Source organism: Antechinus flavipes, chromosome 2 (genome assembly GCF_016432865.1).
Source record: "Antechinus flavipes isolate AdamAnt ecotype Samford, QLD, Australia chromosome 2, AdamAnt_v2, whole genome shotgun sequence".
In the NCBI taxonomy this organism is placed as follows: domain Eukaryota; kingdom Metazoa; phylum Chordata; class Mammalia; order Dasyuromorphia; family Dasyuridae; genus Antechinus; species Antechinus flavipes.
This window is the reverse complement of record NC_067399.1, coordinates 542,840,757-542,855,758: the sequence shown is the minus strand read 5'-3', so window position 1 is coordinate 542,855,758 and position 15,002 is coordinate 542,840,757. Positions and strand designations below refer to the sequence as shown.

General features: G+C 38.0%; 1 protein-coding gene and 1 pseudogene across 2 annotated transcripts in view; one reads left to right on the top strand and one right to left on the bottom strand.

Annotated features, from left to right (window-relative positions):
- Nucleotides 1-15,002, bottom strand: part of DAPK2 (death associated protein kinase 2) — a 173,854-nt gene that overhangs the window by 119,394 nt on the left and 39,458 nt on the right. The gene's annotated exons all lie outside the window — the stretch shown is intronic.
- LOC127552609 (uncharacterized) lies at nt 11,181-11,279 on the top strand (annotated as a pseudogene).

The window sequence follows — 15,002 nt, the reverse complement described above, 5'->3', positions numbered from 1 at the left end:
TAAAGCAATATCTTAATGAGTCTCTTGGCTCATCAATATTTCAATAATGTCAGTGTAAGTAATTAAGATTTGTCAGACAACATGGGGTCACATTTGTCTGATGCATGATTTTCATCAACTACATTTTGGAAAAAGATCACTCAGCAGTTTGGGATCATTAGTTTGAAAGGCATTCATCCTTAAAGCCACATCTGTGTTGGGACAAGTTCCTTGAATGGGATTGTCACACTGGCTGATCAAATGCCATCTCAGCTGTTGACACAATCTGACAAATATCCCATCTGCCATTCTAAAAGTAATTGTTTTAAGTGCCTAGAATTATGGGCTCTCTGTTATTCAGGGACATCAGGGAGGCTGTTCCATTTGCCAAGAGGAAGAGAGGATGGAGTGCTGAGGTGGAAAGAACATTGGATTTGAAAAGCCAGGTGACCTAACTCACTATTTACTGCTCAAGTAATTTCTGTCCCCCACTCCCACCTTCACCCCCTTCAGTTTCTTTATCTGTAAAACTGGCAAATGCAAGAGGGGAGAAGGGACAGAGAGGGAGAATGACCTAGAGATGATAATAAAAATGATGATAATAATAATAATAATAAGCCCAGCTTATTAATTACTACCCAGCTGCACCTCTGCACTGTACTATACCTGTAGTGTTACCATACCAATTTTAACGATGAACAAACTAGGCTCAGACATTATAAGACTTGCCCATAAACATTAGAAGTACAAATCTGAATCCAGATCTTCCTGAATCTAAATCCTGCTATTTAGGGTCTCTTTCAGCTCAAAATCACCACAGAATAGGCAACTAAGTAGCTCCATGTAGTGCACAAAGTGTTGGGTATGGGGTCAGGACACAATTCAAACTAGCCTCTGACACTTCATAGCTGAATGTCTCTAGAAAAGTCATTCAACCTTGGTCTGTTTCATTTTCTCATCTGTAAAATGGGGATGATAATAATAGGCCCTAACTCCCAGAGTTACTCTGAGGATGAAATGAGATATTCAGCACTTTGTAAATGTTAAAGCAGTATATATAGAAAATCAACTTATTTTTTAGAATTCAAAGGTTCTTAACCAAGAGTCTCTGAACTTAATTTTATTTTTTTTAGGTTTTGATGGTATCTTGATATAATTGTTTTTTCTCTATAATCCCATGTATTTTATTTTATGTATTTAAAAGCATATCTAACTGCAACATATCTAACATATATAGGACTGCTTGCCATCTAGGGGAGGGGGTGGAGGGAGGGAGGGGGAAAATCAGAACAGAAGCAAGTTCAAGGGATAATGTTGTAAAAAAAAATTACCCTGGCATGGATTCTATCAATATAAAGTTATTATTAAATAAAATAAAATATTTTTTAAAAAAGCATATCCATAGGTATTACCAGACTGCCAAAGGGGACCACAACACCAAACAGATTAAGAACCCTTGAAATATTAAGGAAAAGTGTTGAGATTTGAAGTCAGAAATCCCTAGGACCAAATTCTTCTTTCTCATCTAATTTACTTGTGTGACTGTGGACAAAACTCACTTCTCTCCGAGTCTCAGATTCCTCACCATAAAATGGCACAGTAGGAATAGGACTGGACTAGAAGACCACTGGATAGGGTTCCTTCCAGCTGTAAATGTCCTTGCCTGGTATTAGGGAAATGTGCTAGACTGGGCTCTCCATTTTTGGATCTGGTACATGTGCCTTGACCTTTTTCACATGCCGTTAGCTCTTCAGTCTTCTTCCAGCATTGCCCTCACTAAACACAGAAGGCTCAACTTGTAGAACTGGCTCCTAATGGTATCAAGGACCAAACTCAAGAATACTCCACTCTGAGAGCTCTATACAACTTGAAGTTATTTCTTAATCTCACATTCTTGGCTTAGTACTACCATCGATGATAAATACAACTTTTTTTTTCTCCTTTGGCAATGTTGTCTTTCTACCTACCTAGCTCCTTTAATTGGAAGATTTTCAAGGGCTTTGAAAACATTCTCTTTTTAATCGTTAGAATAGTTTAGCAAAATAGGAAAGGCATATTTTATTACAATTCTCATGTCACATATGGGGGAAAAGATCATAGAGAGGTCTATCACTCCTGCTGTTTTCTAACTCTTAGCATATAGAATTAGATATGAAGTCTGCAGGAGCTTGATTTTGGAAAGTATCTTCCTGTTTAAACTTGACTTTTCTGAATCAAATCATAAACTCTATTGAGGGGCCTTTAATTTCCTAGACTCAGTGTAGACCCACAGGGTGCTATCAGGAGTTTATCAAGAAGGGTACTAAGAACAAAAAAGAAGATGTTACCTAAACTATGTTGTGCCCACAACAGGAATATTGAATAATTTTCATCACTACATCTCATATGCAGTAATCAAAAATATATAAATAAAAACATATGCAATAAATAAATGAAATAAATATATGAACTATAATGGTTTCATATGTAATATGTAACTAATAATAAAGATAAATAAAGATAAATATTAGCTCACATTACTACATGTCAAAATTTTACAGAAAATTTTCCCAAATGGTGTGAGTGTCATAATTTTATAGTTGAGCCCTCTGACTACAATTCAGGTGTGTTTCCCATTATGCCACACTCTACTTTTTAAGGAAAGACATTCTAGAGTTGGACGAATCCAGGAAAGGGCAGCAGGCAGAAGAGCATCTTCACTAGGAAAAAGGACAAGGGGGAGCCATGTATATATGTCAAGTGTTTTTGGTTGGTATGATCATGGTGCCCACAAACAGCTAAAGAAAGAAGCCTTTTGCACCTGTGGCAATCAGTATACCAGATCAAGCAGCTACCATATACCAGACACTACGCTATATATAGAGGAAATAAATATAAAGGCTACAAAGACCCTGCCCTCAACAGCTTACTTTCTACCAGGGTAGATTCTTAACTTTTGTGTGTGTCATGGATAGCCTATAGCAGTTTGATGAAGTAGAGAGACTCCTCATAATAATGTGTTTTTAAATGCAATGCAAATGTGTTTAAAAATAAAATAAAATACACAGAATTACAAAGGACATCAAAAGTTACTGAAAATAAAGATGTCAATTTTTTTCTTTCTCCACATTCACAGACTTCCACAATCCATCCATAGACCCCTTTGTGGACCTATGTACTCTAGGTAAAAAAAAAAAAAAAAAAAACAGAACAGAACAAAACAAAACGTATTACAGGACTATAATATGAATGGGAAAGAAGTAGAAAAGGAAGAGAGCCTTGATCTAGTGTCAGATTAGACCACTGGTTCCAAAATCAAATAGAAACAGGAACCATAAGAATTCCTGTGGGCTGACTATTGACTGAATATTATCTTTTTTTTAACTGTTATTTCTTTTTATTTTGTTAAATATTTTCCAATTACATTTCAATATGCTTTGAATGAACTCAGGAATGTTGTGAGCTAGGCAGGATTACCAGGTCAGGGGACACACTCTGCATACTGAAACCTATACATTCAAACCTTATGTTAAAAAAAAGCCACAACAATTTTGAACTAGAAGATAGGTTAGAGTTCATATGGTCCAACTACCGCATTTTTCTCATGAGGAACCTGAAGCCTAAATAAGGAAGTCAAAGTTTCCAAGGTCACACAACTAATTAGAGGCTGGGATGGGAAGATAATCCACATCTTACTGCTAGTCTAATGAAATATACAGGGGAAGGTAGGAACAGCTTTTGCAACTAACCTTCAATGCCCTCTCTCTATTACCAGTCTCTTCCTTACCCCCAATGAAAGCTTTATCTTTCTGGTCTGTGTTTCAGCAAAACCAATTTCCCTTAGAGGTGAAGATGAAGTTAGAGATTAAAAGATTAATGAAGAAAGAAGAGAAAAAGTCATTTAAAAAGTCAAAATCAAAAATAACTGTCAGAAATAAAATAGCATCATAATATTCAATTTAGCCCTGTAAGACCCCTTTTTCACAGTCCTACTCATGCTCTCAACCCATCTCTATTCCCAGTTCACTAGCCTAGCATATTCCTTAAGACTGGTTCTTTTCTTAAGTAAAATTTAACATCTTCACCTTCAACTTTCATCTCAGCCTTAACTCAAGCCAATCCACTGTGTTCTCAATGATTGTAGCACTTTTAACCCCAGAACTAATCCTTGGAGTGATTTATTCCTCACTGATTAGAAATGATTGTCCTTTTCTAGCTTATCCCCTATTGTGCTTCCTACAAAGTTCCTATTTCATTTGATTCCTGAACAATTGAAAAGACTGATAGCCAGTGGATTCAATGAATATTTTATTCCAGCCTAGGGTCTAATCTTCCTATTTCACTAAGATCTCAAGGTAATGGGTCATGCTTCTACCCACTCCACTGATCCATTACTAAAATGCCACCTTACAATTTTGTACTATCCCATTATTTTATACAAATGATAGCAAAAATTTTAATAATGGTAAGAGATAGGTCACTTTTTTCACACTGCCCAGTGTTCTTTCCACTGAATCACATTTCCTCATGATTTCAAACCTTGACTGATATAGAGTCAAGGGTGGAATGGGGAACACAAATCATACCAACTTTACAGACAGCCAAAAAATAAATAGAAACTATTCTCCTTCCTTCTTACAAGCAATCCAGGTTCCACAATGCTCCTAAAAAACAACCAGCTAAAACCTGTCAAACACTCTTTATAAAAAAACATGTCACAGCTAAGACAGATAATAGAAGGATACCTATGAAAGAGGGAAAAAGTATAAAAGATAGCTACTCATGTTTCATTATTTCAATTCTGTTTTTTCACTTGCACAATCCGACAGGCCTACAAAAGCCTTCCCTTCACTTTTAGGGTGCAGTACAATAAAAACACAAGGTAAAAAGTATCCATAGAGGTAATGTACAATCTTTCTTAGTTTGGCCTTCGAGCGCCTCTACAATCTGGCCCCATCTTATTTTTACAGACTTCCTTTCCTATTTCCATCTACATGAATCCTCTAATCATACTATTCTACTATCTATCCCCTGAATATGCCAATTTTTGTCTCTGTCTTTGCTCATACCTTTCTGAGCTCTGCTCTCTCCTCCTTGTAATCTATTTAAGTCCTATTTGCCCTCAAGTCAAGGCCTGTCTTCTTTTTCATTGATCCTTTTATAATCATTACTATCTGCAATTCTCTCTCTTACTACTCTAAGCTTCTCCTATAACATTTAACCACATGAACATTTGATACTTAGCATCCAATACTGTTCTCAGTATATCTTTCATATTGTATTATTTAACTTTTTGAAGAATATTGTATTTTCCCAATGAGATCATAAATTCCTTGAAGACAAAAACCATGAATTATTCTTTGTATTCTCTAAAGCACTGTGCTCCCTATAAGAGGCCACTTAAATATCTGTTGATATAGTAAAGTCATACAATACAATTAGCCATTTCCAAAGTAAATTTTTTAAATGAAGTCAATTTCTGGTAGTATAGGAAAACCCAACTGATTAAAATCTAATCCAGTCTGGTTACTTTAAGTGTTCTCTTGTTATGGACCAGAACTCTGTACTTGAAACAAGGATTCTTACAAGGTGCTAACTCGGTGGAATCGATAAGACAATGGTTATTTAGTTTAGCATGTAAGTTCTCTAGTTCAGTACATGTACTTAGTACTTAATATAGATCTACAAGATTCACACCTATGACGATGTAATTAAAAGAGCATATAAAGTGGGACAAACTCAGCCAGGGTCAGACTTGGAGAAGACAAGGACTGGAGGTGGGAGCTCAAGCTCTTGGAGCCAAAAAGAGACATTCATTCCATCAGGTTCCTGGTGGCCAGCCTGTCCTCCTCCTCCCCTCACTGAGAGCATGGCCTGTCTGAAGGGTCTCAAGAAAGCTAATCGGGCCCCAAGCAAGGAGACAATCAAGAATTTGGACTTTGGACTTTATCTCTGGCTATTCTTGTGGTGATTAATCTACTGAAACAAAGGCTGGTCCAGAGATCTCCAGAAAACCAACCAGAACACTACATTCTCTGACTTTCCTTTTGTCAAAAAGAACACAAGGACACACAGTGAACACTTGATAAATATTTGTGTAGGGAAAGCAGTAATTTGGATACAGCTTTAGGAATGCAGGACAAAAATAATCGTATCCACAATCCTGCTAAAAGAAACTCCAGATAATATTGAATAGCTCTAATAATATTTTTTAAGAAAAATAATGAGAACTTTACTTTCCCCAACCCAAATATCAGTTTGGCCTAAGAAAGTTGGCATTGAAAAATCAAAAGACAGATTTGACCTAAGGTTCTTTTGCTATACTGGCTAAGTGTAGTTGTGGACCTGACTCACAAAAGAGGTGAAATAGCTGCGTAGCCTCTCTTTTTAAAAAAAGCTATATATGTTCTCCTTTAGAGAAGAGGCTAAATATAAGCTAAAATTCAGAAGAAGAAGAAGAAAAAAACTAGCAGAGGGAAGTAGCAACTTAGCAAAGTGAAAAAAGCAGCACAGCAGATGATACTCATGCTCAGATAAACAGTAGAGAAGTGTTCCAGCTGGGATACAGCCTGAAGAGTATGAATTGTCAAGGGCCTGCTGTTCCCTATGGATTTTTCCTCTCCTAATGAGATCTTTTTATGTGGTCTTTTTCTGTGCAGTTTTTCATTGATAATATGTTGCAGTCTGCTCATGTTCATGTTCATGCATGTCCTAATAAGATTAGTCTTCTTAAAACACTTTTTAAAAATCACTTTGCTGCTATTCTGTGACTTTGAATTTACTACCATTAATATCAATACTTAAAGAAGCTATGATGTATCATCTCAGGCCCTTCTACCCATATGGATCACATCATGGTGCAGTGAAAATTGTACTGGATTTGAATATAGGAGAGCTATGTTCATAGTTAGCTCTGCCACTAACTGCTCAGGTGATCCTGGGAAAATTACTTATTTTCTCTGTTCTTTTGGCTTCCTTCTATACAAATGGAGTAGGTGGCAATAATCAACTTCTACGATGTCTTCCAACTTCATGACCATTATACTGTGAACCTCTATAGTATATACCCCCAAAGTGGCTAATAAATTCACCATCCTGTGTCCACCTTTCTGGCCTCTTTGAATTTCATTAACTAGGCTAGCTGAGGAGTTTGGAGAAATAAAGAAAATACTGGACTTGGTGTCCATTATCCATATCCTCAAGGAGTTTACAATCTAATACACAAAAGGGAGATAAAAGAGGCAGAAGGAAAGAAGGTACTGGTGTACATGACAGAGAATTCCAACGGAGAGCAACAACTAGATGGTCAATGAAGAGATGGCTGGCCTATGGACCCTTCTTAAATGCAAGTTTTGGAAGATGCTCTCTACTCCAATCTCTATTCAGAGAGGACTCGGAGGCAGAGGGTACTGAAGAAGTGTGAGTACCAAAGCTGAGTTGATGTGTAGATGTAATTTTTCCAGTCATACAATCTAAGTAGGGTCTTCTTGACTGTCTATACTAAGCTTAGAAGTCTTTCTACTACTCCAGACTCCTTCTTAGGTACTTAATTAATGAAATTCAGAAAGTATAAATATGGTCCTATTCCCATACCCAAAGTCTTTCTAGCTTGGTAGAACCTGCCAGAGCTTGAGTTCCACTCACATAGCATTCAAGAACCCAAGGTTACCTCCATGTCACTAGAAAGCATCACAATCAATTTTAAATTATTCCACCAGATTTTCAAGACTCTCCCTATCTGTCCCTATCTCATCAAACTTATTCCCAGGCTGGTTTTGTGGTGTTATGAACATGCTATCTTCACTCTTACTTTCATTTGTATTAACTTCTCCTACTTCTGAGCTTCTATCTACATCCTACTCAATCCGGAAAGTCTAATTCAAATGCTACTATCACTATGATTTCCCCATTATTCAAGAAACTCCTGCTTTTCTAAATCTACAATATTTTTTGTTTCTATCATAGACAATATGGTGCTTCAATTATGTAATGATTTGTATTGATAGTGGGTTAGTCATAGATTATCAGAATTAAAGTAGTCCTTGAATCAACTTTACAGACTGGAAATTGCCCAAGGTTAAGGAACCCGCCTCAAGGTCATACAGCTGATTGGTGACAGAGCTGAGACTAGAAACCTGCTCTAACTCCAAGCCCAGCTTTCTGACTTCTCTACTTGATAAACTCCCCTAGCTCCCTATGGCTTCTAGGATAATAGAGAATCTCTCCAGTTTAACTCGGAAAGTCTATTATATGATCTTGTTTGTAGACTCAATGGATATTACTCCTTGTCCTGTATTCTGCAAGCTAATCAAATTGGTTTTCTTTCCATTTCCTCACACATGATACACCATTTCCCACCTCCATGCCTTTGTACTGGCCATAACCCATGCCTGGAATGCACTTCCTCCTCACCTTTACCTCAAAGAATCCCTTCTTCCTTTAAGATGCAGCTCCAGGATCATCTTCTTCCACCCCTCCAAAACTCCCTTCATTCTTTTATTTAATCATCCTGAGAGGCACCTGTGTCACAATGTCACAGCAACCTTCTCACCATGAAAGATCCCACTACCCTACCCACCTCTTACTCAGATGGATCAATTTCTCCCAGATCCTCCATATTTTAAGGAAGCACAAACATTTTTCCTTCATTCCTCTCTGAGTTCTCCTTTTGACTCTCCAGACTTCTCTCTTTCTCCATCACTCCTCCCCTACAATTTTCACCTTCCTTTTATGTGTTGTTTTGCCCCATTGCAATCCTTGGAAAGCAGGTTCTATCTTTTTTATTTATATTTGTATTACCAGAATTTAACAACAGTGACAGGCACATAAACAGTAAGCACTTAATAAATGTTTAGTTGAATATTTTACTTGTATTTAGTTACTTTGTATATATTTGAATTTATTTACTTTACATTTATGCTGAATACAGTATTATGTGTACTAATTTCCTTTTTTGGAATATAGGCTGCTTGCAGGTAGGAATTGTTTCACTCTTTCTAATCTCAGCATCTAGCAGCATCTGGAGTAATGCTTAATTACTCCTTAATTAACACTTCAATCGTTTAACTGATTTTTAACACATAATATTGCTAGTTTATATACTATACCTGTGCCTAAATAGAGTCTAGACATACAGTAGACATTTAATAAATATCTTTGAATGACATAATTGACAAATTAGACTGAGAACTCTTCAACAAAATCTTAAAAAAAAAAAAAAAAAGAGGAAGATAGTGTTTGGAGTGCAACAAACCAAAAGAATCATAAAGATATCAAGATGCAATGTTATTGTTCAGTCATTTTTATTCGTGTCTGACCCTTTATGTCCCTATTTGGGGTTTTCTTGACAAAGATACTAGAGCGATTTGCTACTTCCCTTTCTAACTCATTTGACAGATGAGGAAACTGAGGCAAACAAACTAAAGTGACTTGTTGGGATCATCCAGCTAGTAAATGTCCAAGGCCACATTTGAAATCAGGCCTACTTGTTTCCAGGCCTGATGCCCTATCCATAGCACCCCTAAGGCAGCCAAAGGTTTTTTGAAGGCTCTAGAACTTAAACATAGGCCAAACAGTTTCTTAAGTAGGGCTGAACCTGGCTTTGGAGCAACAAAGACCAAATCCTAGTCCTGTTTCTTACTGTCAATGAGACCTGGGGTGACCTTTCGGGGTCTCTATTTCCTCACTTGTAAAGTAAGGGTCTTGGATTAAATGATCCAAGACTGCTTTTCAGCCCAACATCTCTGATACTCCAATATGGCATTGATTCTTAACCTTTTCTGTCATGGTCTCCTTTGAGAGTCTGGTGAAGACTTAGACTTCTGCCCCAAATGATGTTTCCAAGTGAATAAAATAAATAAATATTTTGTGCAGATAAAGTGTGAATAAAATAAATAAAATAAAAATTAAAAAGTGCAAAGGAAACCGACTCCATGGGGATAAAAATCACCAAAATATTCCAAAAATAAGCTGATACACCTTCAAGTGAAGAACTTCAAGGTTGCTCTCTGTTCCTGAGCTTGTCTTCTGATGGTGGATAGGAGATGCTACAGCTTGTCATCCTTTGGGAGAGAACCCAGAGTCACTTCCACACCCTGATGAGACACTTCAGAGTACAATGCCCTCAATAAACCCCCAAGAGCTCTCATGTGGCGGTTCCTCTCCAGCCTCAGCTCTGGCCCCCACCCACCCCCACTCCCCTCTCAAGAATGACTTAAGGTAATTTTAGCTCCTCAGATTTCACACCGCCAAGGGCAAAATTCAAGGCTCTCCCAGCGTCAGCACCTCCCTCAGAACTAAAGGTTGCTGGGCACAGCTGTTTCCCAGCCACACCTTTGATAATCCTTTTCATAAACTCTTGTTTATTCCTCTACCTTCGTCTTCCTCAGAAATAGGACGGGGTTCAAGGAGGCAGGTCTGTGGACTTGGGTGTAAAGTCCAGAAGGCACAGCCTTCCCATTACTGGGGCTCTTGCTGACGCAGCCAACGGTGGCTGAGATGTGAGGCACCAGGTGCCTGTGGAGAGATGCTCCTTGGCACCTGGCTCATTCCCCGGCCAGATTCGGTCTCCTTCAAACCTCTCCTAACTTGTCCCCAGGAAACATCATGTGGTTCTAGAGCCATCACTTCCACAAGCTGGCTCTGTGATTGCATACACATAACTTTACGGCTGGGCCTCAGTTTACTCATATGCAAAAGGAGGGAAATAGACTAGAAGATCTCTAAGGTTGCTCCTAACTCTATAATTCTAGCAATAAAAATTTTATCAAACAACTAACATTTATCTAAATCTAGGTGGCAACTCACCGAACTTTTCCAAGCTTTGGTTTCCTCAGCTGTAAAATTTGGGAATTGTGACCTTTTAGGTTCTTTTCTGCTCTAGATATATGAAACCTATGACCTTTCCAGACCTGTTGTCTCATCTGTAAGATACAGAGGTTCTTAATGGATGGGTTCAAAGATCTGTTATTGTTCCTCAGTCTTTTTCAGTTTTCTCTAACTCTATGACCCCATTTGAGGTTTCCTTGGCAAAGATACTAGAATGGTTTGCATTTCCTTCTCTAGCTCATTTTACAGATGAGGAAACTGAGGCAAACAGGGTAAAGTTATTTGTTCAAAGTCATACAGACAGATTTGAGCTCATTCTAACTCCAGACCTGGCACTCTATCCACTGGGCCACCTCAAAGACTGAGCTTAGTTCTAAAAATTTCTGACTCCATGTTTGCTTCAGCAGCACATTTACAAAAAATTGGAACAAAACAGAGATTAGTGGCCCCTGAACAGGGGTGATGCCCAAATTCCTGAAATGTTCCATATTTTTAAGATTATGAGGAAAAACTGGCAGTCTCTGTCCCATCCCTATTACCAGCCTGCTACATTCGAGACTTCAGGGAATTTCTCTTTGAGTGAGATCTGGAATTCTCTCTCTTGGGTGAGCCAAGTCACCTCATTCCCAAAGGGAGAGCTTCTTTACTCTGTATTATCTGGTATGTACTCTCCTATGTACACTGTTTGATTTCTGCTTTATTAAAATTTGAACAAACGAGTTTCTTTGTTATTAAATAAATCTGACTCCATATATTTATTTAGTGGATGAAGAATATAAAAATAAATCAGATATGGTACTATATAGTCAAGTCACCTAGGAAGAGACATACCTAGACGCCCACATATATACACACTGCTTCAGAATCCCTGCAAAGTCAGAGCTATTCTTGGCAACTCAGAATGTTAAAGACAGATAAGGGGCAGCTAGGTGGTGTAGTGGATAGAGCAACAGCCTTGAAGTCAGGAGGACCTGAGTTCAAATCTGATCTTAGACACTTAAAGCTTCCTAGATATGTGACCCTGGGCAAGTCACTTAACCCCAATTGCCTCAGGGGGGAAAAATAGAGATAGGAGAACAATCTTGATATTTCACAAATTGACAATTAACAGAAGATGACTACAATTTGACAATTAACAGAAGATGACTACAATTTATTTTCTTTGGTAAACTCATTCAAAATACAAAAATTCATGTACATATGTGCTTGACAGAACTCACTAATTTTGCTAAAGACTCAGGCTATCTATACTAATACAAAATTAACCCAAGGCAAGAGATCTTTCTGACCCCGAGGTTAGATAGGTCAGGCTTCCATTCAGTGTGAGGACAATTTGGAAGGATTCATGGCTTCTTAAAGAGAATCAACATCTTCATTATGTATAAAAAATTAAAGGAAGGGAGGAAGAGGAGAAAAGAAGATAGAAAGGGAAAGAAGAGAAGAAAAAGGGAGGAAGGACGGGACACCTGAGTTCAAATCAAGTCTCAAACACTAAGTAGCAGTGTGACCTTGGGCAAAACACTTAACCTCTGTCTGCCTCAGTTACCTTACCTGTAAAATGGGGATGATAATAATAGTACCTACTTCATAGAGTTGGTATAAATATAAAAATAAGATATTATTTGTAAATACATTGCAAATCTTAAAAAGGCTCTATAGCTTTATAGGTGCTTTGTTATATAATAACATTATTATTTTACAGACAAGGAGACTGAAGAGATGGAAATTAAGTGACTTTGTCCAGCCAAGGTCATATACTAAGTTATCTAAGGTAAATTTCATTCTACAGAAGAGAAAACTGAATCCTATAAAAGAGAAATGATGTATCCAATAACTGGTAGGACCAGAACTTGGACTTCATCTAGAACTATTCCATGCTATTTTCCAAAAGCATGAAATGTTACTTGGTGGGGGGAAGGGGTTAAGAAGTGTATCATTAAATGACCAGAAGCAGAGGTTTTCTTGAAATTATTAAAGCAAATCAGATCTGCAAAAATAAACTTTTTTTTTTCCTGAAAAAACACTGATGGTATATTGACCAGCTGGCCAAATATCATATAGGAACTGCCTGAAGCAAGATCTCAATCCATATTAATGTTTCAATTTCACATGAATAAATTATGACTGACACTGTGAGCCGATATAAATCTCCCTCTTCAAACCTAATTGGTTATTTCACTCAGCAAAATTGGAGAGGGCACCAACATAATCTGGGTGTGGTAAACTAATTGCTCAGTCAGAAAAAGAACAATTTTCTTACCAGTGCTGGGGGATAAAAAGAGAAGAGGCTTAACTGAGGGCTTGGACCACGAAGGCAACAAACAACAGCCTAGAATCAATATGGCTTTACTATGATTGCTCTTGGCCATCGTCCCTCAGTTCCATGATTTTTGACCAAAGGTTCAGAGAACTGGGAGAGCTCTCCAAGGTCATTCTCCTCTTAAAAATGAACAAAGTAAGGTCCAGAGAATTTAAGTGACTTTTACACAGATAGCAGAACCACATGATTCCAAAACTAGCACCCTTTCCATTGGGCCATGATGCTTTGCTTTGTTTCTTTCCAAAGGGAAATGAGGAGGAGGGGAAGTCTTAGGAACTATTCTGGGGTTTTTTGGTGGTTGTTTTTCAGGGAAAAGAAAGACCGATGTTTTTCCTATTCATCTTCTAAGATTCCAAATACAATCTTACATTTTCATTCCATTTGTGAATACAGGATCATGATGCAACAATTCTGTACCATTGTTTTCCCTGACACTCATTCCCTTTGTCTAGGGATTCTCAGCTAGACATGTTGGATTAATACCCTGCATTTGTCAAGCCCAGGTTCCTTAATAACTTGACCAACCCATTCACTCCCAGCCTACTAAGTAATTCTGCTTCCAAAGTGCAATTGGATTTAGAAATGTCCACTTAAAGCATTGTGGAAGATACAATATATAAGGCTCAATATCGTCCTAGGGGAATTTATAGCTAAGTGGGGAGATAAGATACAGAGACAGGAAAAGCTAAATAGACATACAAGACAACCAATCACACAATTGATGTCATATCATGGTATATAATAAATCATCAAACAAATGGTTCAGATAATTATTATCAGGGAACAAAGGCAATCATAGTGGATTGGTCAGGGAGGACATAGACCCTGAGCAAGTCCAGAAGCATGGCTAGGATTTAGAAAGGGGGGGCTTCCCAAATGAGGGGAATGAAAGAAAACATAAAAGAGTGAGATGTATTTGGAGAATGGTGAAAACCAACTGGCAGAGGAACAGAATGGATTCATCTTTTTGCCCAGCTATTTTGGAAAATGCTGCTCTGTTTGCATTGTTCAGGAGTGGAGGAAGGGGGTTGGATCAGCATGTTCTATCCTTGGGTATCTGTGTTCTGAAGGTCAAAGATTGCTCAGCACAGTGCACACATCACTACTTATACAACGTCCTATGACCTGCCCATCAGCAAGAGCTCAGAGATCTCCCAGAGCCTCCACCACTGAATGGGCAAACCTGTGGAGGAGTGCCGGCTACTGTCAGCAAGGTGGATTGCCTGCCACAGCAAAAAAGGTCTTTGATGAATTAAAAAAAAAAAAAAGTCAGGGCTAGGTAGAAGAAGGAAAGACAAGAGGAAAAGGCATAATATGTTCTGGACAAACTTATTGACCTCTAAGATCCCTTCTGAGTTTACATTTAGGATTTTATGAATTCTAGCCCATCCTTTCAAACCCCAGCTCAAATATAACTTCTTTCAAAAAACTTCCCCTCATCATCCCCTTCCCCAGGAAAAAAACCAGTATCTATGTGCCAGATCCTGGACTGAGAGCTTTATAGATGTGATCTCATTTGATGTTTACAATCTGCCTTGGAAGGTAGATCCTATTATAATTCCAGTTTTATAGTTGAGGAAACTGAGGTAAATGGGTAACATGACTGTCTAGAGTCACATAGTAAGTGCCTGAGGCCGGATTTGAATTCTGGTCTTCCTGACTTCAGCCAAGTATTTCATCTACTGAACTGCCTCAACTGCCACTTTTTTTGGCCTTCTCTTCAAATTAACATGTACTATTCCCTATTGCAGCTATCTGTTCATGTCACCTACCCACCAACTTGAAGGCAACCTCCATGAGGGGAGGGATCTTGTCTTTTCTAAACGTTGTCTCACTTAGAATCTTGCACATTTTAAGAGCCTAATAAATGCTTGCTGGAAACCTGCCTTGTCTGAAT